Here is a 27913-nt window from a genome sequence, read left to right on the forward strand (position 1 = left end):
CAGAAAACCAATCCTTTGAAACTTGCTGTTCAATTTTAGAATTTCTGTGTTTAACCAATCAATTATGTTTTCTTTTTGCAGTTTTTGAAGTGTAATTTTAGAACTTTATTATGACTATGGTTATTAATTTTGAAATATTATCAATACTGTGATATACACCTATGCATTTTCTTCTGTTAATTCATTTTATATTTAAATGAAAAATTAAATCTTTCCAATTAATTTGGAAGCAGACAATACTCAAGTGTTACTGGTTTATTAACCATCAAAAAACAACTTACTTTAAAGTTCATTCCACTTCTTTAAATGCACTATTTCTTTTTAAAGGTTGTAATATTCTCATTTATCTCTTTTAAAGATACTGCTTTGCCTGTTAAAAATACAATCATATATCTTATTACAAAAGCAAATCTGTGTACCAAGTTTGGTTGAAATTGCTTGAGACATTCCAGAGTTATGCTGGAACACACACATACCCCGAGGGGTGTTAGGGGTGTCTTACCCCCCCATAGTGTTTGTCTCCAGGAGGTAAGTCATATGTGTACCAAGTTTGATTGAAATTGCTTGAGGCGTTCCAGAGTTATTCCAGAACACACACACACCTACACCAAGAGGAGATAGGGGTGTCTTACCCTCACAGTATTTTTTTCCAGAGAGTAAGTCATCTGTGTACTAAGTTTGGTTGAAATTGCTCGAGGCGTTCCAGAGTTATGCTTAAACAAACAAACATACATACATCCTTTTTATATATGTATAGAAGATAAATATTAGGATAAAAATCTAATTATCATGAGGGTCCTTATTGGTGCTCTCTGAGCTTACTTGTTTTCTTGCAGACATTTCATTACCCTAACTAGGTAACATCATCAGTGTGGGTGAGGGTGGTCTTGGAGATTCATTGGTATCCACCCCCACGCCCAGACAGGCTAGTCACCAGAATATAAACTGTCAGCGAACAGCTCTCTTTACTAGCACTGATGATGTTACCTAGTTAGGGTAATGAAAACGTCTGCAAGAAAACAAGCAAGCTCAAAGAGCACCAAGAACCCCTCATTTCAACCCTGAACTACAAATATTCTCCTTTATTGGTATCTAATTATTGTCTTTATATCAGATACTATTTAGACTTTTTGCTCTTCGTAATGTTCTGCTATTGTTTATAACTGAATTGCTACCAAAGAAATTTAAATCTTTATCATTTACTATCCTACCAGACATCTCTAGTACATAGTTGGACACGGACAGTGGCACAGAACTAGATTTGGAGGCAGTAATATAAAGGTGATAAATCATTTTTTCTTTTATATTGGCTATGTTTCTTTTATCAGAACCATCCTAAAATAGAAATTGAATATTACAGCCAAAAATGTTAATTTGTTAAACGATCATGAATAAAATTATTTTATGAATAAGAAAGAATCTTACTGTAGGAAGGAAGTCTTCTAGCTGTAATAAAAGTGAGAACTTTCTGAAAATATTCAGGTTTTCTAAAAACAAAAAATAAGGATAAAAAGGGATTGAGCCAAGTGATTAGAAACAAAATCCAGAGAAACTGTAGCATCAACAAAGAATTATACCATGGAATATACAAACAAACTAAGAAGGAAAACTGGATATAATGCTAAAGGTACATGACTGCAAAAAAAAACCCAAGCCCCAGGCAATGGCCCAGTCCTGTGCCGCGGTCCATTGGAAACCAGGCCATGCAAGCACAGGGTGAGCACACAAAATTGCATTTGTGCAAGTGGCATGCACGCATGCAACTGTGACCATCAAATGTACTAAAAATTTTATTGCGCTTATTTTAACAATACATTTTAGAGCAATTCTGTTTTTAAATTAGAAATATTAAGTCTTAATTTCCATTCATCAGCTAGAAATGCAAAAGCCGTTGGTGCATATACGTTTTCAAAGCAACCAGGCCATCTGTCCAATTAGATGATGTTGACAAGATTATGGAAGAACTAGTATCTGAGTTTAATTCCTCTCCTCTTTCCTGATTCCCATTTATTTTGCTTTTGCTTTGAATCCACTTGACCTTGCAGACAGAACCATCTTATCTTCTAACAACTGTTCCAGATTATTTAGACATTTTAGGAACTGTTGAGGATAATACCAAGAATAAACTTTTACTTCTTTCCAAAGCAATTGTCTGTAGGGATTCTCAGACATCCAAGTCATAGTTGTCTCAAAGGTCTTTTTCAAAAGGCAACTGGACTATTTTTTTCCTTCAGGAAGAAAAATACATTTCACTTCTCATTCAAGAAGCTTCAACTCATTCTTCAAGTCATTAAGCTTCTTGGATGAAAGCAAAACATCTTCTTCAAGAAAAAAAAAACAACAGCCCAGCTGCCTTTTGAAAAAGCACCTTTGAAGTTTCCAGGCAATTCAGCAACATAAAATAAAGATTAGACTAGCAGTTCACAATCTTTCCTTTTATATGAATATTTTATTATCAAATGGTTTTAAGAACTACATATATTAAGAGTAACTATACAACAGTATTTGGAACCACCAAAAACATCAGTGCCCCTTCAAAGTGCACAGTCCAAAGGAATTTACATTAAAGCTATTCCTACAGTATTAAATGGCAGAGACAACATGAGGTCACCAAATTTCACAAAGAAAAATTCTACCATACGGCATTATATTTTGTAATAATATTGCAAAAAATATTATTTTGCAATAATATAGTTTGCACCATTTATGCAAAAATTGTGCAAAATAGATCTTTTTCATTTATTATACATTTTAATGCCGTGTCTGTTTTAGAACTTATATAATTTTTATACACCCTACCATTGAGTTTAGTAGAGAACTAAATAATCAAGCTTTTCCAGCAAAATCCTGTTGTTACCAATAACAATTGCCCATGCCCACCATGCACAAAATGCGTATTTGGCCGCCTGAGATAAGATGCTCAGAAATCATTGTTTCCTACCCCCTACGTGCAAACACTTATTGTTGTGTACATGTAAGAATGCCGCCCATCCACCACCCACTCTTTAACCCGTGACGTTTAAAAGCCAAGACTAAAAGAAGTATCTCTGAGCAAATTTATACCTATTGAACGTGGCTTTGGGCGGCGTACAAGCAATAACAATTAAGACATTAGAACAGCCATGAAAACAACCGTACGTAATTAAACCACCCCCTTCGTTTGCCTTTGGGGATTCAGCGCTCTGAACAACCCATTCCCTCACTCTTTCCACTCGCCTTCCTATTTACCTTGGACTAACCACGCACATATCCGAAACGAAGATCCACGCTCAAAAGTCGGTCATTCACTTCAGAAAAATCAGAGGCTCAGTGGGAAGCCAGTTGAGGGGGGGGAGAGCTTTATTTGTTCAACCTATCCCACCATTAGGCACCTCAGAAAAAAGGGGAGGTTGATACGGGCGGACAAGAAACAGATCGGCGGGACGACGCGCGAAGGGAAGCAAGAAAGCCAAGTCTTAACACTCTCACACAAAGCCCCTCACCTGCCGCTCGCGCTCGGCCCCGCCCCCGCCCTCTCACCGCTTCACTCCCGCTAACCGTTTCCTTGGTTTCCCAACCGTCTTTTCCACACAAACTTCCCTCACGTGGCCCCATCAGCGAGCTCTCTTATTGGCCCACCGCTCAAGCAGCGGTAGTTGTCAACGTCGCCCCTCTTTCCATATTGCTAACGTTTTCTCTGTTTGGGCGTTTATTAGTTATAGGATTTTCGGGCAACGCGGAGCATTGAGGATACCCGGAAAGATGGGAAAAGGTTGCCGCGCTCACCCACGTCTGCTAGCACCCTAGTCCTAACCCGCCGTTCTTCTTAACGCTGAGCAATCCTACTCTTCCGTGAAACAGCCCCCCCCCCTTAAAAGGCCTTTGCGTGGCCTTCCTCAGGCTGCACAGTACTTCGCGCGCAGGCGCAGTTTCCTGTTTTCGTTCTCACAAAGACAAGGGAACCTTTTCCCGTTCAGGGGTCGATTCCTCTTTTCTCCTTTCCAGAGGGCGTTTCTCCCGGGACTGTTATTTAGCCCTCTTTTTTTTTTTTTTATGACTTGAGGAAAAGCGTAACGCTTTTCTCCTTCGCCAGGATTTCTCGACCTGAAGAATAGTTTTGAGTTGGCGGAGACTTGGGTGTGGAGGAGTCTCCCCCAACGCAAACTATTGAAACGGCTAGCAGGATTTGGTCGCGCGAGAGAAAGGAGATGACACGAGTGGGGGGGGGGAGAGGTGTAACGGTGAAAAGTAAGAGCTGGAGACCTCCAGAAAAGTTGTAATAACCTCGAAGAGCTGCCGGGTACCGCCTTGGAGAAGACAGGAGCTCGGGGGGACTGTCTAACGGGGCAGTTGACTCTAGAAGGAAGCGAGGTGACTTGTTTCGAACATTTGTGGACGAAGAAGGTCCACCTGAGGAACCAAACGGTAGTTGAGGACAACCAGTGGGGTAATGGAGGTGGGTGGAGGCTGATCCTGCTTTATCGGCCGCAAAGAAGGTGGCTGTTGGCAGTTTCGATGAAAGGGACGGAGTTGAAGCCGCCGGTGAGAGAAAGGGAGCCTCCCTTATCTTTCAATGTTGAAGAAAAGGGCTACAACGGGTAGGGAACTATGGCTCTTTTTATAATTTGTGGACCTCAGTTCCCAGAATTTCCGAGCCAGCCATACTGGTTCAGGAATTCTGGGAGTTGAAGTCTGCAAGTCAAAAGGGCCATAGTTCCCCACCTCTGGTCAATAAGAAAGCGTGGAGGCGGGGGGGGGGGGGCGCGCAATGGGAAGTCGGAAGAGGAAGGTAGTAATTGGAGGGGGACCGTTTGGAGCGACTTGCCGACATGGTGGCACTGATGGAAGGATGGGGCCTTAGGCGGCAGATCAGAGTCAAAAGTCTTATTTTGAAAGCTTTGCAGGCAACTAATCTGGTCTACCATGTGGGCGATTTTCGTCCCTTCCTAAAAATGCTTTTGTAGCAAAGCACTTAAAACATACCAAAGTTATTTTTATTTGTACCTTTCAGGTTCAACAGAATAGTGTGAAGGTGGAGCTCCTTGATAAGCTATAGAGCAGTGCTTCTCAACTATTGTTTCTTCTGTAGAGGAAGACTTGTTTCCTCAGCAGCAGTGTTTCAGCATCTTTAAGATATGTTCCCCATGCTGGCTAAGGAATTTGGGAGCCGATGTCTGCACACCGTAAACGTTGCTGAGGTTGGGAAATGCTGCTGTAGAAGAAATGAGTCTTCCTAATGGGACCTAAGATCATAGAAGAACAGCAAGAGATGGCCCAGAAAATGCAAAAGGAATTTCAGGACTTTACAATAAAAACAAATCTGATTCCTATTACATATTTCTCTACCCACAAGGAGGAAAGGTCATATGCTACATGATGCAAATGTGTAGCAGCTACACAATTGACAGTCAAAGAACTAATAAAATTTAAATTCATGGCCCAGCTAGCCAACCAGGTATATTATATGATCAAATCTAATGGGACTAAGCACTGTAGAAAGTGATGGATTCCAGACCTTGGGCAGTGCAAATATATCAGCATGACCTCAATGTATTTTTGAAATAGAAGGAAACCCATCCAGTCAGGGTTAACCCAAGGACTGCAGTGAGTAAAACAGCAGCCAAGCCATGTGAAGTACCACCCAGCTTCCAACAACTGCACATGCCTTTTGGCAAACTAGCTTCCAAATGCTTCAAATATGGAAAAGCATATACCCTAAGAAAGATTCCCAAAATGAAAGCCCAAATAAATGAGTTTGAATCTTAAAGTCATGGACCAGAGGAACTTCCTATTCCATACTACCAATGTGTTGAGTGAATGTGTTAATAAACAGCCACCTCACTGGGCATCTCTCCATCAATGACTAACATCTTTACCAGGTACATAGAGTATAAATGCTGCTTGTCAAGTTAAAATCCTTGGGAATGGGAAATGGGAATTTGCAGTAATGGAGGATCATATCACTGCTGTGCCATTTGGAAAAGTTATGGCAGAATGCACATGAGAGACCCTCCCACCAGGAGAGGTTTAGAATCAGTAAAGATGATACCTCTAATCCTGACCACAAGAGTCATTCAAATACTTCGGAAACCAGGGACATACCTACAAAAGAGAAATCTGGTTGAAGTCTCAGTTCCTTCTCAGAAGGCAACTACAGAACACACTGAGACATCTTTTGGCCAGGAAAATTGGGGGGAGGGAGACCCATGTCAAACAGAAGACTGTGCGAGTCACATGCCAGGAAACACATTATTGAGCAGTTCAATGTAATTTACATCACCAGGAACCAGCTTGGGAAGCTCATGCTACAGTAAAAGCAGATTGGGACAGGTAATTGCAGGTATAGTAGTTGCAAGTGAACTACATTGCAGTTTCCAGGAATTAGGTTCAAATCTAGATTACAGCATGTGAACACTATCACTTTGAGGAGCAAATGGTATTTAACCTCATCAGGGATCTGTAGAGAGCATGAGGGCTTGGGAGTTTGCCATTATGGTACAGTAGGAAAAAAAATCCCATTGCTCCTCTCCTGGCACCCAAACAAATGGAGAATACTAGGCAATTATGCCCAAAGTATGCTTAGACAATATACTAACCTGACCACCTTCACTTAGAGATGTGGAAGAGTAAGCCAGTGTATCTTGGCTTGCCTCATAGCAATATCAGATTATTGTGAAAGCAGTTAAAGTGATGCAAGCAATGTATATAATTATTGTATGTCCAAGAGTACTGCGAACCTGAGAGAAATCCAAACCTGGTCTGCAAACCATTTCTGTGTGGTTTATACCGAAAATAAGAGTGGAATTGGCTCCTATATGTCTTGATAATTGCACTCCATGTTAACTATTGACACTCCAGAGATACACTGGAGCAATTGTGATAGACCAAGCTCTTCATTTGGAGTAACCTCCCCCCAAAAGTCTTGTTGGTTTCTGACAGAAAATTTATTATGCCATTATGCTGTTTAGAAGCTGTAGCATTAATCGTGGGACCATCAAGTTGACCTCGGAACCATCCATAGAACACAGAAAAATATCTGTATGCTGGGGTTTATAAAGCATTGGATGAGTTTGATGTTAAGAATGAATATGTTCAAGGGAAGATATGTCTAATAGTAGATATTATTTTGAGGACTCAAGAATTTCTCCCAGGCAAAATAAAGTTTTGTTTTTGTTTTGTAAAAAACAAGTCTGAAGAGCTGGGAGACAAATGGTCGCTTATAGTTTCTGAGAGATTTTGGGAATCTCCAAGTGGTTGGAGAAGTTCACAAAGTGAAGCATAAAACTACTGCTTCAGGGATCCTAGGGTTTCTGTAGAAATGGGTAGCATAGTCAGAATTTGTGCTACATTTTCGCATTTCTATGTGTGGTATTAAGTCTCATTTTCTTTGTCATATAGCTTCTAGGAATAAATGTTCAATTTCAGCCTTCATTTATATGTCATACTGAGGGCTTTGCATATTAACTTTATGGGAAAAAACATTTTATTCTACTTATGTCCTGCAAGTTTGATTTTACTGTGAATAAAGGAAATAGCTAAATCCTATAGTCATAGTGCCTCTACACAAAATAGCCAGCAGATGGCACTATAGAAATTATTTCCATTTTTGCATTTTGAGCTTTTAATTATTGAATGGCAATGCAGACTATGAAAGCCTCATCTCTTCTGCATACTGGGGTTAGAAGGTGCCAGGTAAAATACACTCTCTCCCCAGAGGATAGGTGGGACATTGTGAACTGCCTGCAATTTGGCAGTTCACAATCTCACCAGGATCAAGGTTGATTCAGCCTTCCATCATTCCGAGGTGGGTAAAATGAGGACCCAAATTGTTGGGGGCAATATGCTGACTCTGTAAACCACTTAGGACTGTAAAGCACTGTAAAGCAGTATGTAAGTCTAAGTGCTATTGCTATTGTTATTGCCAGGCTACCCCGGAATGCTTCTATATCTACTCTGTTCCAGATATTCCCAATTCTCTTTTCCAGATATTAGATTAGATGAGATTAGATATTTGTCTTAAAGCAATGAAAACATTACCTAAATATGTAAAATGTTATATTCAGTCCTTTGCCATTTCCTGATTCACTTAAATCATTCATTAAACTAGGCATCTCCAGGGTAGATAAACCCATTAAGCTTAAGCATTCTGCCTTAAGCACCTTATGGACCCTGCTGAAGTCCAGCATAATTTATTCAGCAATTTGGGAGGCAATTCTGTTGTGAATGCCTGGTAGATTTTTGGAATACATAAATCTAAAAGAACATTGACAAAATGCTCCCAAATGAAATTTCACTCCCACACGGATCCTGGAAGTGGGCACTTTTGTTTTTTGATAGAGCTTTAGGAGAGAAAGACACGGGTGGATTACAATATGAGTGGATTAAGGCCAGAAGTTAACCTTATCATACTGGCGTGATATCATATTTAAGCCTAAAGTGTGGTGTTAAAGGTGTCAAAATATTTGTGATCAGCACCTCATTGGAAAAGAAGTTGATACTTACCAGTACCACCAGAAAAGAAATTGTGGTATATCTGCTCATCAAAAGAACGTTCTGGAACTATTTGTGCTGAATAATTATCATCCAGGCTCCAAGTTTCTCCTTGATGGGGAGGAATGTTAAGAAAATGGAGGTGCTCCAATTCTAGAGCACCCTGAAAGGAAGCAGATCATTTGAACTTTTTAAAATTAGATTTTAGTCCAAGGCATGGGACAGATTGCATTAGTCATACTTGTTTATTTTTCTGGGGACTTCATGGAAGGAAATGTACCCTTTCTGGCTCTTTTATTTTTTTAACCTCTCAGGGCTATTCAATATTATCAATCATGATAGCTTTCTGGACTGCCTGCAAGGGTTAGAAATTGAAGTACTGCTTCTTCCTGAGTAAGCTATTCCATTGGGGAAGGAGAGGTTAGCTTGCCAAAGCGATCTTTCCTTTCCCCCCTATTTTGTAGCTTTTCCATGAAACCACTGGGGGAGTTCATACATCATCAGTAGGCTGGTCATACCCTGATATATATTATCCAGATCTTTTTAGTGGCTACCCTGGATAAGGTAGAACTCTTAAATAAACAGTTCAACAACTTGGAGGTCATTCTCATCTTATAACTATAGGATTAAGTAGGATGGGCAAACAGAGGCCATAACTAAAAGTACCACCTATGACTGGTATTTCAGTTGTCATTTTCCTGGAGAAGGAATGTTGTGCTTACCTGAACGTTCGTTCTGTGTGCACTGCGTGAGAGTCCAAGCAATGAGTGATAACCTTGTCTGATTGGCCAGAGATTGAGTTGTAATTTTTTGTTTTGTCATGCCTCCTCCTTCCTGTTTAGGCTCAATTTGTTAACGTCTGGATCTGGAGAAGACATAACCTGTAATGAGAAAAAAACACATTCTCCGGCCCTGGATCCTGTCCAGAAGTTTAGGGCAGTCTCACGCAGCGCACATAGAACAAACGTTCAGGTAAGCACAACGTTCTTTCTCCTGTGTGCTGCTTAGAGAGTCAAAGCAATGGGATATGCACAAGCTAAGTATACCTAGGGTGGGAATTAGAATCGTCCAGGGGCCGGTCAACCAGAAGAACCTGTTGCAAGACTCGTCTCCCAAAGGCAGCCTCAGCCGAGGCAAACATGTCCAGTTTGTAGTTTCTGATGAAGGGAAAAGGCGATGCCCAAGTGGCTGCCCTGCAGATCTCTAAGATAGAAGCTTGAATAGCTCATGCCGCCATGGCGGCTGCGCTTCATGTAGAATGGGCCATAATGCATCCAGGAATTGGTCGAGCCTGATAATCGTAAACCAGAGGAATACAGGCCTTGAGCCAACGATCAATGGTGGACGAAGTCACCTTCGTGCCCAGGGACCTGGGCTGGAACAAGATGAATAATGTCTCTGTCTTCCGGAATGGCGCTGTTCTAGAGATGTATGTGCGTAGGACTCTGCGGACATCTAAGGTGTGCCATCGGTGTTCACTGGGATGTTTGGAATGGGGACAAAAATCTGGTAATATAACCTCCTGGGCCCTGTGGAACTGAGTTGATTTTTGGGATGAATGTCAGGTCAAGGCGGAGGACAACTCTGTCCGGATGGATAATACACAAGCCTTTTCTTACTGAGGGAGCCGCCAGTTCCAAGATTCACCGAGCAGATGTGATGTCGATGAGAAAGGTGACCTTAAAGGTCAGAAGTCTGAGAGGTGCGGAACTCAACAGCTCGAACAGAGCAGACCTGAGAGCTGCAATACGAGGTGCAGATCCCAAGAAGAGTATCTGTGAACTGGAAAGGGGTGTAGATTGGCAGCCCCTTTCAGAAAGCTATGAACCCTTGGGTATTGAGAGAAGGTCGAAACTCCTTCGTAGGAGAGAATGGTTGCTAAAGAGGAAACTTGCCTGTGAAGAGTATTAATGGCTAGGCCAGCATCAAGCCCATCTTGAAGGAATTCCAATATCTGAGGAACAGAAGTTGATGTTGCAACAAGACTTTTCTTGCTGCACCAGCGACCAAAGGACTTCCAAGTGGCGTCATATATACAGGTTGTAGATGGACGTCTCGAGGCTAGGATGGTAGAGATTATCTTCCTAGAGAAACTGTCCTTCCTCAGGATCTCCCTTTCAAGTACAAGACAGCCAATTGGAGCCACTGAGGTTCTGGATGTAGTTCGGCCCCCTGGCTGAGGGAGATCCTGTCTAGAGAGATTCTCCAGGAAAGGGACATCAATAGATTCACGAGATCCGCAAACCAGTCCATCAGTGCCAATGGGGGACCACAAGGAGGACTTCCACGCCTTCCATCAGGATTTTCCTGATGATCCTCAGTATTAGAGGAGTCAGGGGAAATGCATACAATAGGCCCTGGGGCCATGGGCAGTGGAGGGCGTCCATCTTTTCAGCTCCTGGGGTCTGGAATCTGGTGTAAAACCGTGGAAGTTGCGCATTCGCTGAGGTGGTGAAAAGATCCACCAGGGGGGCCCCAAATTGTGTCACCAAATGGTTGAACAGGTCGGGATGTAGTTTCCATTCTGTCTGATCGCTGGTGGTCCTGCTTAACCAGTCTGCCTGGGTGTTGGACAGTCCCGATATGTGCTCTGTTCGCAGGGATAGCAGGTGTTTCTCTGCCTAGAGACTGATCGCAGAAGCCTCATGCATCAGGGCCCTGGAGCGAGTGCCCCCCTGGTGGTTGAATAAACAGTTCAACAACTTGGAGGTCATTCTCAGTTCATAACTATAGGATTAGGTAGGATGGGCTGTGACATTGTCTGTCAGTAACAACAAGTGGTGGCCTGATAATTGAGATTGGAAATGGTGGAGCACCAAATGAGCGACTCTCAGCTCCAGCCAATTAATGTCGTGGCTGAGGTCGGATGGAGACCCTAGGTCACTTGTGATTGCAAATGAGCGCCCCAGCCGAAAAGGCTGGCGTCTATGTTCAGGGTGAGATGGGAATGCTTCTTGAAGGAACATCCCCATTCCAAGGCTGTTTACATCCACCACCCCAAGGATCTGAGAACCTTTTGGGAAATCCGTTTGTGAGCATTGCTGAGGCCCAATCATTGACTTAGCAAGAGCAACCATTGAAGAGGACAGTAGTGTAACCTCATCCAAGGTACAATCTGTAGGCAGGATATCATTTTGCCTAGCAATTGGGAAAGAAGCACCAATGGTACCTTTCTGAGGATTCGGACTTGCCATATGGTGGTGCGGATGTTGGACAGACACTCTCTGGAGAGGAAGACAAGACAGGTCTGAGTGTCGATTCTTGTTCCCAGGTGGACAATGTTTTGTGGTGGGAGTCAGATGGCTCTTCTCCCAATTCATGGTAAACCCGTGATTTTTGAACCGTGGTCTGTAAATCTAGATTTGCCCACTGGGGAGAAGACAACAGGATTAATATGTCATCTAGATAACAGAGCAAATGTATGGGTCTTTCCCACAAGTGAGCAGCCACCATGTCCAGAAGCTTTGTGAATACTCTGGGGGCTGACGAGAGCCCGAAGGGCGTGGCTCTGTATTGGTAATGCCATCCGGCACAGGAGAACTGGAGGAATCTCCTGTGAGACAGCCTGATGGGCAGCGATCCCGAAAGGAAGGCCTGTCCTGCGGCCTGTCTGCAGTTGGTAGGAAGGGCTTTTGGTAGGTCGGACTTTGAAATCCTGTCAGATGCATGAAAGGGCTGTCTGTGATAAGGATACCCAAATCGTCTGTCTGCTCGATGGTAGACATGAGGGAGGACTTTCTTTTTATCTTTACCCTCTACCAGGACAATGTCTAAGGTTTCCCCGAAGAGGGAGCCACCCTTGAAGGGGGCCGCAACTAGTCTCCATTTTGTTTTCATATCGGCCTGCCAGTGCCTCAGCCATAGGAGGTGTCTGGAGGTGACATTAGATGCTAAGGCTCAAGAAGCAAATTTAGCTGAAGTGAGGGTAGCATCTGCTGAATATTTTGCAGCAGCAATTAGTTTATTTAAGTCCTGATGCAAGTGGATGTCCTCAGGTGACATCCTGGCTTGCATTTGACGAAGCCAAATTAGGGAACTCTGAGAAAAAAAGGATGCCACTGTGGCAGAATGAATGGCCCAGGCGGCTGCTTGGTAGGTCTTATGAGCAGCGAGCTCCGCCCTTTGGTCTTCCATCTTTAGGCCCTCAGCTGAATCGGAAGAGAGGATGTTAGAGGATGCCAAACTGGCCACCAGAACAGCAATGGTTGGAAGTTTGAGGAGATCCTCAACTTCTTGTTCCACCGTATACATTTTCCGATCCATGCTACTAGGAGCAGAGATGGACCCAGGCTGATTCCATTGTCATTATATGACATCTACAAAGAGCTTAGGGGATGGGACCACCTCTTGCTCGGCAAAAAGAAGAGCCATGGGATCTTGAGGGTCCGAGGATCCCTCAGGTTGCCCAATAAGTGCCCCCATATTGGCTGTTGTCTTTGCCTTGTACAATAGCGTTTTAAATAGGTCATGACGGAACAGACCTGTGACAGGGCTTATCAGGAATGACCCTTTCATCCTCAGAAAAATTATAATCCACCACCTCCTCTTCTTCGCCGTGAAAGGAGGTGTCACTTTGCTGCGAAGGTGAAGGAGAATGAGAGTCTAGAATGTACTCTCTGTCTGAATGACCCACAGGTGCAATGGTTCTTGGATTCGGGTCTGTCGCTGGCAGTGGGGCTAAAAATCCCTGTTGCATAAGAGCAGCATCAATGCCCTTAGTAATAGTTTGGGCAATCATATCGTACAAATCTTGTGACAGTGCAGTGCCCTGGCTTTCCTCCGGGTGGAGCCCCACCACAGTAGGCATAAAGGTAGCAGAGGCATGGGAGCCCCTGTGCTGCTGAGAGGATTCTGGCTCAGGAATGGCTATACCCAAGGGAGCATCCATATCTGCTGTCTCTGTGCTAGTGGAGGCAGCGGGAGACCAACCAAACTGACCTGGCTGGGATTCCAGAGCCAGAGGTTCCTTGTTTAATGAATCAGTTGTTTCTGTGCAGAAGTGGAAGGAGCTTTGCTAGCCTCCGCCCTTTTCTTGGCCATATTTCCTTGGCACAGTGTCACCTCATGGCATCCTTATCAGATGCAGATGAAGTTGAGGCTTGAACAGAGGACTGGGATCTGGTAATTGGTACCTTGGATCTAGATTTCCCCTTTTTTGTAACTGAAGCCTCCAAGGTTTGATGCCTAATTGAGGGACAGGCAGAGGAATGAGAAGGAAATCTGCGAAATGCCATTTTGAAAGGCATGAGGTAACTTGTGAATCAGCCAAATAAAATTCCTCTTTTGTAAAACCTCCAGTAATAGTTGTCAATTGCCTTGAAATCACCTCCCTCGTGTACAAAAACCCAGAATGGAGGACAGTTAAGGGCTTCAATCACACCAAGCCGACACCATAGCTTGAAAGCGGAGTGGAATAAAGGCTGCAGTGGGGCGCTGCACCTACACCAAGGCTTTAAGCGCGAATTCTAACGCAGCCTGCCCAGGGAGCTAGAATCCGATACCACGGATCCTTGCCCAGCTAATAGAGGTGCAGAGCCGAAACCACAGCTCTCCCCGCGCTAATCCGCCGCCAAAACTCACAATACCAGCTCCGGAACAATCAAGGATAAGACGAGACTCCACATGCCGCGCAGACCCCTCTGCAAGAAAAAACGCTGCTGCGGAGCCCCGCTGCTCTGCTGATCGGCGCTTGGCTGGGCGCGGTGCCAGAAACCACTTCCCAGCTGAAACGAAGCCATTTACAAAGAATGCTGCTGTGCATTTCTAAAGCAGTCCAAGCAATGGAGATATTCAGAATATGTCTCTCTAGGCCGACTGAATTAGCAAACTGAGCCTAAACAGGAAGGAGGCATGATCAAACAAACAAATTACAACTCAGTCTCTGGCCAATCAGACAAGGTTATCACCCATTGCTTAGACTCTCTAAGCAGCGCACAGGAGAAAGAGACCTTCACAAAAATGATCTACCCCTTTGTCACATCCTATATAAATTACTACAATGCAGTCTACATGAAGCTGCCTTTGAAGACTGTTCAGAAAGTTCCAACTGGTACAAAATACAACAATCCCTTTTTTGAGTGAGAGCTCTTTTTCATATACAACACTGGTACTCCAGGCTTTGAAATGGTGAACAATAAGTTTCCAGGTACTATTCAACTTAATGTTTTCAACCTATAAAGCCCTCTATGATTTGACATTCAGGTACTTTCCAGAGTATATGCTTCAAATGGTATCTGCACATCCTACATTGGCGTCACAAACCAATGCTTTTTAGTGATCGCCCCTAATTCTGGAGCCATCCTGCCAGTACTTAGATAAGTGGTGAAAAAAGAATGTTTAAATGAAATTGTTAAGAGGCACCTATAATAGTATAATTTTGGTATTTTAAGTCATGTTATAATTTTACATTATGTTTTTGTTTTTTTATACTGTACACTGCCAGGATTACATTGAAAACGTGTGGTAGATAAAGAACTTTCTGGAATGTCCTTGGAACAACTATAGATTATTACTGGAAGGAGGTCAAAATAATGATTATGGACAATAATGACTATGGAGTCACCAAGATTCAAACATGGGTCTATTGTACCATAACTAACAATGTTTGTAAGGGGAGAGTATGGCAGGCTTTCCAGACAACGTAAGATACGATATCAAATTTGGATGATTTCTGTGTCTCATCAAGTCTTTGTATTATAACTACCATTTTTCAGGAAGGTTGCTAACTCTTTCTATAAAGGTTTTTAGGTCTGAATAATTATTGCTGAAATACTTTACTACTAAAATAATACCCTTTTTCTGGTCACCATTAAAACTGCATGTCCAGAAAGTTTAAAATATGTGACTTTAAAATTAATATAGTATTGTGGTTTTATAGTGCTATACCTTCTGTTCAACTTAAGAAACCATAAAGGATTTAAATTACACAATGGTATAAAACTGTCATTTTTGTAGTAATTGTTAAAGTTATATGGTGGAGGGGAGAGAGATACTTCATTAAATATTTAACTGCAGTTCTATGCCTCTCATTAAAAAAGAAAACTGGAAAAATATATTGGCAATAATTAAATTCCTGGTAAAACTGGGTAATAAAATGGCTCTCATTCTGAAAATAAAATTAATCTATGTTGATGTCAGATGATCCAATCTACACAGCTATGACATTAACATGGACAGAATATAGCCGCACGGACACATAATTTGTAATACTCCTAACATATGAAAAATAAATTGTATTGCAATTTTGCTGCTTATTACAATGAGACAGCAATGATTAGGTAGTGCTAAGCACCACCCTCTAGAAACAGCTGTATGTGTGTGTTTAGAGAGAGACCACACACACAAGTACAGATTTCCTGGGTTTCTTTCTCTAGTTCATTCTGAGATGTTTTTTAGACTAATGGTAAACAGCATGTATGCGAACTTATTTGCAAATATTCTTATGTTTGAAGACATTTTATATAAGAAAAGGCAAGATTCTTGATGATTACATACATTGGATCTGAGTTACTTCACAGGAAAGCATTTTGCTGTCAGCTTCCTGTCAACTGAAATGAGCTGGAATTGTACAGATGAATTATGAACCCCAGCAGTATTATTGCTGAATGTGTTTCAAGAAATGAGCTCAGTATTTATTTCATATGTTCTGCTTTTTCATAGTAGTCTGACCATATTTTGAAAAACAAATTGACTAGTCAGGCCAAATTGCTTATGAAAAATAGGGAATGGTAAGACTAAAGATGTAAGAAGCAATTACTCTCAAAAAATTCTACTTAATACAATGCATTAGCTTCTATGAAGCATGAATAAGTACATGGCTTAAGAACTAGATGGATAATAGTCATTTTTCAGTCCAAATTATTTACAAAACTTTAATTGTACACACATCCTAATCTTTTCTAACTATTTGTTCACACATATGTTCAGAAATACAACTCTTCCCAAATAGGAAATTTTATTCTGAATTTTATTTTCAGTAGCTACAGAATATATATTTCAATGACTGTTGTGCCTCTGTCCAAGAGCATGGAATCAGGAATATTAAGATGTTAGAAAGGAGGCAAATTAAACATAACTAGTCCACCAGTTATAACCATTTGTTTAGTGACTGCTCAAAATTACAGTGACACTGGAAAAAAGGGACGTATGACCATTTTTCACACAACCATTGCACCATTCCATGATCATGAGAGTTGTAGCATCCCCTACATGGTCATGAGATCAAAGTTTGGATGCTTGGCAACTGGCATGTATTTATGATGGATGCCGTGTTCTGGGGTCATGAGATAACCTTTTGTGACCTCCTGACAAGCAAAATCAATGGGGAAGCCAGATTTACTTAACAGCCATGATACTAGCTTAACTGCAGTGATTCACTTAACTGCTGTGGCAAGAAACATAAAACGGGGCAAAACTAAGCATTGTCTTGCTTAGCAGTGTAAATTTTGGGCTCAATTGTGGTTGTAAGTTGAGGACTACCTGTACAATTTAGCTATAGTCACTCAAAACTAATGAGATACTGAATTATATTGGTCAGTCTTATTCAATATTATCTACTATAGCTGTGCAGCACTTCATTCAATAAGAAAAGAAAATATTTAGAGTGTAGTTGAGCTCCACAGCTATAGCACAATTCCAAGAAAAGATTTTTACAGGAGTTGCATGCATCCATACATGCTCCAAAGAACCTTTTTGTTTTTGAGTGTGAAGTATTGTGCACACTAGCTCTGCAGGTTTTGGACAAAAGTTTTTACTTACTAAGAAATTAACTTTGAGCATTTTTATGCAAAGCATGTAGTCAATTACTGAGCTTGATTTTCCCCTCTTGCAAGTTAGTTGATTCCCACTTGATGCTTAGATAAAAATCTCTGATCTTTAATGCTGCCATTACTGGAGTAATGCCATAAGATGTGCCTCAGATTTATTCTTCAGCTTTTAAAATGGTAAAACCCATTTGGTCAAGGTGACCTTCAAGATAAAGAGTGAACACATGTCTTATAAATCTCCTTTTTGTAGCCATTCCAATGTAGAGCAAAGATGTTTTCCAAGATGCAGACTCTTGTCTTCAGTCATAGGAAGACATGATGAGCCATAGACTTAAAGGCTGAAAAGAATTTCATATTTCATTCTTAAAATTTAACCCTCACAATATTTGTGCATATGCGAACCCAAACACACAAAAAAACAATTTTTACAAAGTAAAAAATAAAAATTACAAAGTAATTTTACTGTAAGTAATCTCTGGAAACAGGCTACCAATGATTTCCTCCTCCACCACCACCACCCCACATCACCACCACCTTTCTCTTTGCTGATGAATGTACATAAAAAATAAAATCTAGAAGGGAAAATTTTTCTCCACTATAAAAGGTAGAATTCTTCACATGGAACTTGACTCCTGTGGACATTTCACCTGGAAACAACATGGGAGAGGTTTATTGTATACCTTTTGACTTCTCAGTCTAGCTCTAAAATTTCATATTTGTCCTGCATTAAAGAATTAAAAGGTCTGATCCTCTTTAGCTATTAAGATCAACTAAAATCATCACATAATGTAAAGATCTAGCTCTCTGGAGAAGTCTATAATGCTGGGGACAAGTGGAAGCAAAATGTAGTAGATTGCTAGAAGCAAAGTGAATGGATTCAATTACAGCAGTGATGGATGCACTATTGGAAGCCCTGAAGGACTAAAATGGGCAATAGTACTGTAGAAAATCTATCCATGTGGTCACTAACAGTTAATACTAACCTGATGGCGCATAATCAATCAATCAAGATTAGGAGCTAACAAGCTTCTGCTTTTTGGTTTTCCTAGCATATACTCTCTTCCAGTATTTGGGAGCTGCCATATCATGTTTCTTGAGAATTAAAAAAAACAGAAAAGTCTCTCTCGATATGCACATAGTATATGTGAAGGGGAATTCCCATTATCCACAGCAAATCTTTTTATTTTCTGTGTTCTTTGTAAGCCTGGAATCCCTGTATGTGCAGAAAAGCAAAACTAATCCAGCTTTCCATTTTAAAAAAAAACCCTGCTCTCTCTCTCTCTCTCTCTCTCTCTCTCTCTCTCTCTCTCTGTGTGTGTGTGTGTGTGTGTGTGTGTGTGTGTGTGTGTTTCTTGATGGAACATGTTATTAAATTTCAATAGCATATCTTTATAGAAAACAAAATAACCTGACCATGTTTTTTCAATATGCCTACAGTAGTTTAGAAAAACATAATAACCCCAACCAATTTGTTTCTTTTTCAGTCTCAGCACAATCATGTGCATGCAGGTTTTCTATAAATGATCTCATACCACATGGCTGGAGGCTGCACATTGAGTAAAGGTACCACATTGCACAATTAAATACTGTAGCTCTCTATACCTGAAATGTTCCATGTGTGTAAGCCCAAGCAAAATGGTGAACTCTCCTTTGAGCCAACTGGAACTCAAACTACATGTCATGTAATTTTCTTGGCAATATGGAATTGTATTCCATTACCTTCCACCGTGTTTGTTTGTTTTTAATCTTTCTAGTCTTGGCTATAGCCCTGGACTTCCCTGCTAGTTTCCCATCCAGGAAGAAATCATCTCTCTTGGACAACTCAAACAACTGCTTGAAAGGTTATCTCTGGCTGTTTGAAGATATCGATATATACAAAGCCATTTCACTTCTCTAGCACTCCCACGGAAAAAAGAATAGCTTGCAAAGCAGCTGTGTGAGCCTTCCGGAGTAGGTGGTTACATTAATGGCTCAAAAAGGGGTATTTTGTTCATGATACTATGCTTTCTTATGCACCTCTTTTAAACAGCTCTAATATTGATATCCAGTTAAGTAAAGACTATATGACTCAATGTACAAGTTTTTTTATTTACTTAATTGGAAATGTTTATATTGGCAAAACTCTTTATGGCTGTTTACTCTTAAAATGCAATGAAAGAGATCCAGAAAATACAGTTTATGATTCTTAATGTTTTGCTGATAATCTGCTCTTAATATCATATACCAGCCATCATTCCTTTAGGTCCGTGATGGCGAACCTATGGCACGTGTGCCAGAAGTGGCATGCAGAGCCATTTTTCCAGGCATGCCAGCCATCGCCCATTGATCTTCTGGGCTCCGGCACACACCTGCACATCGGCTAGCTGGTCTTTGCACACCCATGCACATCAGAAACCAGAAGACTAGGTACCAAAAACTCAACTCAACTGCTCTTCCGGTTTCTGGCACTCCCCCGGGAAACTGCTTTTCCGGTTTCTGGTGCTCCCACACACACGCACGCTTCCGTTTCAGCACTCAGTGCAGAAAAGGCTCGCCAACACTGCTTTAGGTGCAATTGAGAGAAAGAATAGCCATAACATTTTATGTTTTAAAAGTCTAATTCCTTTTAATTCCTCAGATTGAATAATTTGTTGAGTTCCTCCTATTGCAACTCAAGTAGTACAAAGATTGTGCATAATTGTCCTAAAATATCAAATAATTAAATACTTTATTATGACATGTATTCCCTTTCTTCAAAATATACTTTGAAACTCTGAAATAATTTAGGGTTTTTATGAGCAAAGGTTCATAACCCAATGTCCGCTTAAACTATTGTTACAAGCCCTTTTGTGTACGTTGTTGGCAATATTGCCAGGCCTGAGAGCAACTGAATATTGTCTTTTATAATAATAGGCACATCTATTCAGAAAGTCCTTCTAGAATCCAACAGGATACACATACAAATAGCAAAGCCTGGGAAATATAGATAAAGATAATATATTATTTTTATCTCCACATTATTAATGAATCCCTCACATTCAGCCACCTTTCCAATTTTCCTTCTCTTAATAATGCAAATGCACAGATATATGTATTGATGTGTCTATCATAGTGAAAGTGTCTATTGGTGTCTGCAAATACTACAAAGAGGTGTTTCAGAATATCCAAGAGCATACAAATAATATGGTTCAGATGGCTTGAAGAGAATCATTCAGGACATTAAAGAACCTTTTAATGATCCATAGACCTCTGCATGGACCATCTCTACATACTTTAAAGTATGTGGCAACATACTTTAAACTATTGGCACCAATGATTTAAAATATAATATGAACTATTTTAGAAAACAACAAACTTTCTGACCTTAAGCAGACTCATTATCCACTCCTCCAAAATTAATTTTGTTACTCCTAAAATGTAAGGCATTGGATGAACAGAAAATCTCTTCAGTCTAAGCTAGGATGAAATCACTTTTCCTCTTACAGACTGGTGGGAAACAGCCCTCATGCACTTTATGTGAGCAATTTTTTTTGAAAATGGCAGACAGGTTCCACTGGAAAATTTAATAAGTATTAATACTTTTGGTAAATTCAATGACAAAAATGCATTGGGGATGATTTGTTATGAATTTCAGCATATACAGCATTGTTACTCCAAAAAGAGAGCAATTCTTAAATATAGTTTATAGTGTTATTTAGGAAAAAGATTTTTTTTTTATAATCTTGGTATATATAGTTAACAGACAGGGCAATATGGAATGGAAACACCAACTTTTTACATCTGTTTACGGAATGGTGGGTCTCGACACTAATATGAGTCATTATTCTTCTGAAATTGACCTTTGGGCCCTTGATACAGCAAAAAGGCAATGACTTTTATCCAAAAATATTTCTCAGCATCAGGTACATATTTCCCTCTACAGTACACAGATTTCTAAAAGCCCTCTGCCAGCACACTTGACCATGATGATCTGGGGACAAAGAAACAGTTCATGTAAAGAAATATAGATCATTTCCAGCAGTGGAAAACATTTAGAAAAATGGAATTTCAGAGCATCTCATTGTCCTTATGTGAAATCTGTATACAGGCCTGAAAGCTAAAATATTGAAATATCAATCTGAGCTATGCTGATGAAACTATTCTAATAGTCAAAAATATAAAAGAATCTGCAAGTACTAATAATAAAAATCAAGAAGCTGTATTCTGCAAAACCTGGGTGAAACAGCCATCCCCCCACCAGCACCACCAAGTACAACAAGAAGTATGATTCTTTCAGGTCTTCTCTACAAGCCCCTTTTTTGTGCTGTAATTTTGAAGTCCAACTTCTTCGCCTATTTTTCCTCTAGGCTCTTTCACAGCACCTTTCCTTTTAAAGTCTGTTTCCAAAGAGAAATTGGTTTGCTATTTCTCCCTAGTGTTCTTCTAAAAGCCAGCTGGCACAGAATACTAAATGGAAAATGCACAAAGGCACAACTTCCACAAGCATTTGGAATTGTTCTAGGAACTCCTGAAGCTGTTCTTTAGAGCTTTTTACCGGGAGGTCTTGAAGGGTAGGTTGGGCTGCTACTAGATGGCTATTACTTCATGCTAAGAGATCCTCAAAGAGCCTGAAAATATAATGCCTGTTCAAATAATTATTTGATTGCATTAGCATTCTCATTTGGTTCAACCTACTTTTGCCTGTCACACAATAGTGATACTCCTTAGCAATTCCACTGGATCATAGTAGAACAATGGCAAGAAGACTACATAAAGGCACAGTAAAAGCACAAACTACTGTAAACATCCAGAAGAGTTTATGGTACCAGATCCTTGATGTTTTCTATCAAATTCCTCTCCCCCACCCTTTAAAAAAATTGTTAAACATGCAACTGCTAGCATAAAACATTTTTTAAAAGTAAGCTCAAATGTTCCATAATTCAAGACACAGTTTAGAATACACTTTCAAATGGAAAACCTATTTATGAAATGTAAAACTAGAAATAGCAGTTGTAGATGTTTTAGTTAGAAAGAAGCTAGCAGAAATGCTAAGCAATCGCAATAGCACTTAGGCTTATATACTGCTTCACCATGCTTTACAGCCCTCTCTAAACAGTTTACAGAGTCAGCATATTGCCCCCAACAATCTGGGTCCTCATTTTACCAACCTTGGAAGGATGGAAGGCTGAGTCAACCTTACTAACAATAAGGCAAGTGCCCATTATAAATTAACAAATACAGATTTAAAGAACTGCTGTCCTTATCAATTAAGGGGGCTTCTTATATAATATAAATTTAACATTAAAATACTAAACTATAGATTTTATAGTTAAAGGATTAGTGTTTAACAGATTTAATAAGATCGATTTCAAATGCAATACATTATTCCAAAATTAGCAAAACTTTTCACATTGTGATAATGTTACAAGACAGATGACTAGAAACTACTGCATAAATGTTTAGAATATATTACGATATAATTAAAATATTACTAAAGATAATCAGGAAAACTATAGATGTTTAGATTAATGATGGTGCTAAAGGGAAGGTAATATTTCCCCATTTTAAAAATAAAACCTATGACATTATTTTTAATAATATTTTAAGTACAACTAAGAAATTTTATTTTGATTGGAAAAATAGCCATAGATGTTTTCAGAGGCTTTAAAATTATTTATTAATAGACAGGTGTATCCATTATATCATTACAACAGACCATGCAACCCCACCCCCAATGTTCTATGCAATTTGGTACTTACTATATGTTTGTAAAAAAATAAATTATGTATTCCACACTCCAAACCAGCCCTTAAGATAATTATAAGAATTTGGTAACTTAGTCAAAAGAAACCTGCAGTGTGAAGAATGTGTAATGAAATTAACTGTTTAATTGCTTTCCTTACAATGTTGGCTCGTATTCACTCCACTGTTTTATATTTTAAAATATATTAAAGAATTCACATATAGTTTGTCTTCAGGTTAAATGTGTAGTCTCTCCTACCCACTTCAGTTTAAAAGATTGGAGTATGTTATGCATATTTGTTATGTAATATCAGGTTTGTTGTTCATTCTACCTTGACTTACAACCATTTATTCAGAGACTGTTCAAAGTTGCAATGATGCTAAGTGGATTTATTGACAGGTTTCTGAAGTAATGGCCATTGTAGCACTCCTGTGTCACGTGATTGTGATCTGAGCAGTTGGCAACCCATTCACGTTTATGATTGGTTGCCAAGTGTCCCATGATCATGTGACGACCATTTTCAAACTTCTCTGCCAGCTTCCACAGAAAATCAATGGGGAAGCTGGCAAGGAAAGTTGCATGCTGTTGTTGCCTGCCGAGGGGGTGGCTGAAAAATGATTTTGGCACTGGGAATTTTCAGCTTTCCTCATGGATTTCAGCATGGAGCTTTTTCAGCCAGACCCAAGATGAGAAGGAGTCTTCTTGACCCTGCGCTGGCTGAAAATACCCCATTCCAAAATTCTGATTAGATTTCAGCACAGAATTTTTTCAGCCAGCCACCACAATCAAAAGGCTTTCCTCTTCATTCTGGGGCTGGTTGAAATTGTTCTGTGCTGAAATCCAATCAGAATTTTTAGCTATGGAAAATTTTCAGCTGCAGAATGGAGAGGCTTCAGAAACATTTTACCTCTGGGACTGAAAATCCAAGCAGTTCTCAGGCTCTTAGGTATCCTCCTCAACTCTCCCACACATCCTCAAGCACCTCCTTATTTCCTTCCCCATCTGGCAGGGCCTGAGACTTGCAACTTCCTAATGGTTTCCCCATTGACTTGATTGTGGGAAGCAGCAGGAAGTTGCTTCAGCTAATGACCACGGCATTCACTTAATAACAGCAACTCAGACAGTTTGGATTGCAAAGCGGTCACATTTTACGACCAAATAAATTAGCAATGGCAATTATGCTCCCAATTGCTGTCATAGGTCAAGGACTACCTATACATAGTGTACAGTGTACAATTACAGTATAACTTTAGATTTTTGCAATCCAGATCTGATAGATCTAGCTCATCAGCCCCTAGACTGCAGTACATGCTGTGACAAGAGCTTACACAATTTGAATGGTAGACTAATTGGAAAAACATATCTAAGGCTTTAGAATTTGTACTATTAAGATGAAATATATTATCTAGATTCAAATGTCACTTATTTGTAACACTAATCCGTCATGACTCTTGGTGGAAGCCTCATTAATTTGTGCCTTGTGGTTGCATGTTAAGAAGGTATATACAGTATTTTATCTTTTCTTCTATCCATTTTTTCATCCTGTACTTATTTTAGGTTCACAAATATAACATTTTGTGCCAAATATAACAAAATGTTATATTTGGCAGGTAAAAATAAAAAATATAAAAATGAAGAACCTCCACCAGTAGAGGGTGGCATATTAGCTGCTGCTGATGGCTTTTTGATCACAGAATAGGGAAATTTAACTAGTTGTCTAGATCTAGATACAGTTGTCTGATTTGTTCTTCTAGTTAAAGTCACAGTTAGTTGCCAGCTTACAACTACAACTGGAATCACAATTTCTGTCACTAAGCAATGCAATCCTAAACCATCACTTAACAACAGCAATTCCAGAACTCCCCATTGCCATTGTTAAGTGAATTCCACTGGTTATTAGCCAAGGACCCATCCCAAGTTTGGACTTGGTCTCTCCCAGCCCTGAGTTTCAGTTTTTCCAAGGTAAGGGAATGTCTCCCTTTCAACGCCCCCAACTGCCTATTGCCTTCACCCCCCACCCACCCCCATTTTTCCTCTTTTGGCTTCCTTGCATCCTGTTTTGCAGAGTGGCAAGCAGCCTCCAAACTGCATGATTCCAAGTCTGCTTGCCGCGCTGCAGTTTGGGGTTCTTGGCACACTGTGATCCTAGGGCTGAAAAGAAGTAACTGAGACGCAAAATTTGGGTGCGTCTTATACATCAAATGTAGCCCCGCCCACCCATGGCCCTCACCCTTTTGAAGCTTTTGGAGGCTACAAATGCAGCTCCCAAATGGAGAGCCTCTCAAGCAGAATTTTTTTTCTTATTTTCCTCCCCCCAAAATAAGGTGCATTTTATACTCCAGAGCGTCTTATAATCCGAAAAATACGGGTAGCATGAAGCTGCAGCTGCCCCTGAAAACCTCAGCAAGGCCAGCAGTGTGGTGCAAATCCTCTGTATCTGGGAAACCCCAACAGCACTGTATAAAGCCATAACTTCTTGGAAAGCCCCAGTCACTTATTAGTGCAATGCAAAGTCACAGTGCCCCAAGAAGCCCCAGCCATCCTGGAAACCTCAGTTGCCCCAGCCTAGTCCCAGCTACCGTTACCTCCATCTACTCTCAATGCCCTGTGTTACACCACCACATCAGATCTTCATCATCTTCTTGCTCCTGTTGCTGACGGACCATGTCCACCCTCTTCCCATGTCCACCCATGTCCATTCTTCATGAAGCACCAACTGGTCACATGAAGTCATATTCCCCAGATCTTACAAGAAAACCACCATGCACAACTTTGGGAAGGAACCCTCATGCGACCAGCAGCTACAAAAGTCAGCTTGGGCAGCAGGGACCAAAAGGTCCTGGGGGGGGGGCGGGAATAAGTAAATTGAAGCCCCTCTGTGGCTGTAAGTGTAGATGGGTTGCCAAGTGACCAAATTTTGATTATATGACTATGGGACCACTACAACAGTCAGAATGTCCGTAAGTCCCTTTATTCCACACCTCTGTAACTTCAAACAGCTGCTGAATGAATGGTTGTTAAGTCAAAAACTATTGTAGTATAGCTAGTGCTCTGGACTTATGGAAGAAGCTTACTCAAGACCCTTAGGTTATACATTTGAAATTGGTACAACTATCTACTGTTCCATTTTTAGAGCATCTTAGCATGCAATTATGCTGAACCATCTATACAACCGTTTTTCATTGTTCCCTGCTTTTTTATATTATATTATAGGAGCTGGGAAGCATAATCCACATGGAGACATTTACTTTTGACTGGCCTTAGAAACTGATATTACAATAAATAACAACACTGCACCCTTTTCTCCATCTGAAGGCTTATTAATGTATTTATTTCCTTTGTCCTTCGTGTATGCCAAAGCTCACATAATCAATTAAAAAACAACCATTTAATATATGAACCAAAATACCTAGCTACAACAGTATTTAATTGCTTACAGAAAATGGGTGTTGGTCTTACCTGAGACGCCCTTTCTCTGTATAGGGGGGAACGGCAGTCAGGCATGGGTTAACTATGTTTGTCAGCCATTAGGACCAAGTCTGCTGATCTTTTTAGTCCTGCCTCTTCCTGTGACTCTCCAGTTTATCAGCGAGGATCTTGATGCAGACCAACATGTCCTCTATAATGAAAAACAATTAGAAACCGCACCCCCCCCCGACATCCCAGGGACAACTACTCCAGGCTGGGGCTGACTGCTGTTCCCCTCTATACAGAGAAAGGCATCTCAGGTAAGACCAATGCCCATTCGCTTGCTCGGTGGGAATGGCAGTCAGGCATGGGACATACTAAAGCTTGATGTCCTATCAGGAGGGAGCAGTCGGACCCCGCAGACCACATTCCACCATGGACTCCTTGTAAAACTCTCTTGCCAAAGGCAACGTCTGCCACCGCATAATAGTCCAAACGATAATGGCGAATAAACGGAGTTGGGGAAGACCAGGTAGCCACCTTGCACATCTCCTCCAAGGGCGCTCAAGTGGCCCAGGCCACTGATGTGGCCACACTCCCGGTAGAGTGGGCCGTGATGTTGTGAGGAATCAGCAAGGACTGAACCTCATAGGCTTGAAAATGGTTGCCCTGATCCAGCGCCCAAGGCTGGGGCTGTCACTCTGGAACCCATGGAGGCTAGTTGGAAGGCCACGAAAAGGGCCTCAGTCCATCGAAAGGAAGCTGTGTGAGAAAGGTAAATCTTGAAGGCCCTGCAGACATCCAACATATGCCAAGCCCTCTCCAGGCAGTGTCTCGGGGAGGGGCAGAAATTGGGAAGCACAAGTCTTGTGATCTGTAAAAGAGAGAGTTGACTTTCGGGAGGAAGGTTGGATCCAGCCTCAACACAACCCTGCCATTATGGAAGATGCAGAGGTCTTGACGGATGGACAGAACTGTCATCTCTGAAATACAGCGTGCCAAGGTGACGGCGACAAGAAAGGCCACCTTAAAAGAGAAAAATCGAAGGCCCACCTCTCGTAGTGGTTCAAAGAGGGCTGAGGTCATAGCTGACAAGACTATGGAAAGCAACTGATTAAGTTGCGAACCAGCCAAAAAATAAACAGGAGGAAGTGGAGGAGACAATACTGGAGAATAGTTAAGCCAAACTGTGAACCAGTTAAATAAATAGAGATAGAAGTGGTGGAAAACACTGTTAGGAAATAGCTATTTAAATTATGAATTAGTTAAATATTAGACTTTAAAATAAAGTATTTTGGGAGTGACAAATTTTAGATGGAAATGTTGATTGATTTAGAAACAATTAAGAGAGGAGGAAAATATTCTTTGTCAAGATTATGGATACTAGTTGCCATTTAAAAGAGGTACAATATAGACTCAATGTAATGGGTCTTAGAAATGAGGAATATATATGAAATATTGATTGTTAAAATGACAAAGATTTGGAATGATGTCTATTTAGAAATAATTGTTTAGAATTTAGGGTGACATAGTAGAATGTTCAAAATCTAAATGTTTAGAATAAGATTTC

General features: G+C 40.7%; 1 protein-coding gene and 1 long non-coding RNA gene across 18 annotated transcripts in view; one reads left to right on the plus strand and one right to left on the minus strand.

Moving 5' to 3' along the window:
* The window catches only part of CEP78 (centrosomal protein 78), a 28753-nt gene extending 24840 nt beyond the window's left edge, over positions 1-3913 (minus strand). For 2 of the 15 annotated variants that reach the window (XM_087886115.1, XM_034410189.3), the window contains exons 1-3: positions 3229-3757; positions 1426-1487; positions 282-370 (exon numbers count right to left, since the gene is read on the minus strand). The gene's annotated coding sequence lies outside the window, so the exon portion shown is untranslated. The other 13 variants (XM_087886117.1, XM_087886112.1, XM_087886116.1 and 10 more) reach the window with 12 other exon arrangements.
* Positions 3678-27913, plus strand: part of LOC117661418 (uncharacterized) — a 28879-nt gene continuing 4643 nt past the window's right edge. The window contains exons 1-3 of one of the 3 annotated variants that reach the window (XR_009622330.2): positions 3678-4404; positions 9312-9441; positions 18719-18797. This is a non-coding gene — a long non-coding RNA (uncharacterized LOC117661418). Of the gene's footprint in view, positions 4436-9311; positions 9442-18718; positions 18798-27913 lie in introns of all 3 variants that reach the window. The other 2 variants (XR_009622329.2, XR_004589997.3) reach the window with 2 other exon arrangements.

This window comes from Pantherophis guttatus, chromosome 2 (assembly GCF_059756535.1).
Source record: "Pantherophis guttatus breed Tessera chromosome 2, ASM5975653v1, whole genome shotgun sequence".
In the NCBI taxonomy this organism is placed as follows: Eukaryota; Metazoa; Chordata; class Lepidosauria; order Squamata; family Colubridae; genus Pantherophis; species Pantherophis guttatus.